The 1,514-nt window shown below is 40.0% G+C and overlaps 1 protein-coding gene across 1 annotated transcript in view; it reads right to left on the bottom strand.

Annotated features, from left to right (window-relative positions):
- The window catches only part of EI24 (etoposide induced 2.4), a 37,765-nt gene that overhangs the window by 3,837 nt on the left and 32,414 nt on the right, over positions 1-1,514 (bottom strand). The window lies entirely within an intron of this gene.

Genomic DNA, 1,514 nt, shown 5'->3' with positions numbered 1-1,514 from the left:
TTGTTCTTGAAAAGTCTGATGCCAGTCTGAGTCATATTCCTTTATAGGCAATCTATTTTTCTCTCTGACAAATTGTTTTTCCTTAGGGATTTCATGTGTGTATTTTATTTTCTTTCATTTTCCCTGCTTTACCTTTGGCTGGCCCATTCAATCTGAATACTCCAATTTTCATCAGCAGTCCAGGAAATGCTAATTTTATTTTTGACTCCATTTTTCTATTCTCATTTTCTGAAGTTGCTATTAGACAAATGTTACGTCTCCTGGTGCTTGAATACCTCCATGATTCTTGACTTTTTTAAAAATCTTTTTGCTCTATGTTCTATAAGATTTCCTTGGTTTTATCTTGCAACACACTAATTTAGCCTCCTCAGTGTCACTTTTATAAGCCATCTCTTTTTTTTTTTTTTTAAGAGAGAGTCTTGCTTTGTTACCGGGGCTAGAGTGCCCTGGCGTCAGCCTAGCTCACAGCAGCCTCAAACTCCTGGGCTCAAGCGAGCCTCCTGCCTCAGCCTCCCGAGTAGCTGGGACTACAGGCATGCGCCACCATGCCCAGCTAATTTTTTTCTACATATTTTTAGTTGTCCAGCTAATTTCTTTCTATTTTTAGTAGAGATGGAGTCTCCCTCTTGCTCAGGCTGGTCTCGAACTCCTGAGCTCAAAGGATCCTCCCACCTCGGCCTCCTAGAGAGCTAGTATTACAGGTGTGAGCCACTGCCTCCGGCCTAAGCCATCTCCTTTTTAAAAATTTCCACAACTGCTTTAATTTCCAATAACTTTCCTATTATATTCCTTTTTCACAATAATCTGGTTCATATTTTGTGTATGCAGTAGCTTCTCAAATTTCTGGGAAAGTAACTATTAGAATTTAAATTACCTTTTGTTTCTGTAATTACTTAAATTTCCTCCAGAAGCAGGTATTATGTGTATTTTGGAAAAGCTGCTAAGATGATTCTGATGCCAATTTGTGGTTTACAATTATGGGGTTTTTTGTTTGTTTGGAGACAGTCTTTCTCTGTTGCCAGGACTAGAATGCAATGGTGTCACCATAGCTCACTGCGACCTCAAACACCTGGGCTCAAGAGATCCTCCTTCAGCCTCCCATTCAGTTACAACTACAGGCACACGCCACCATATCCAACTAATTTTCCTCCCTCCCTGCCTCCGTGCCTCCCTCCAGGTCTTGCTGTGTTGCTCAGGCTGGTCTCCAAACTCCTGACTTCCAGCCATCTTCCCATCTCAGCCTCGCAAAGTACAAGGATTACAAGCCTGAGCCACTGTGCCCACCTAAAATAACTTATTAAAATGATCAAATGGTCACTGTTTTTTGCATAGGTCTCAAAGCATTACAAAACATTTAAATTTGAAATTAGAGAATGAATACAAGAATGAGAGGCCTGATTTCTCATCCTGTTCAAAGATTCTCTGAATTCCAATGTTTTGCCCAGCTTTGAGACCTATGGAAAATAGCTATTTGATCATAAAAATCTTAAAATTTTGCATGTTCATTTTCTTGT

This window comes from Propithecus coquereli, unplaced genomic scaffold (genome assembly GCF_000956105.1).
Source record: "Propithecus coquereli isolate 6110/MARCELLA unplaced genomic scaffold, Pcoq_1.0 Scaffold575, whole genome shotgun sequence".
In the NCBI taxonomy this organism is placed as follows: Eukaryota; Metazoa; Chordata; class Mammalia; order Primates; family Indriidae; genus Propithecus; species Propithecus coquereli.
Note: the sequence above shows the minus strand (reverse complement) of the source record. Positions and strands in the feature narration are given on the sequence as shown.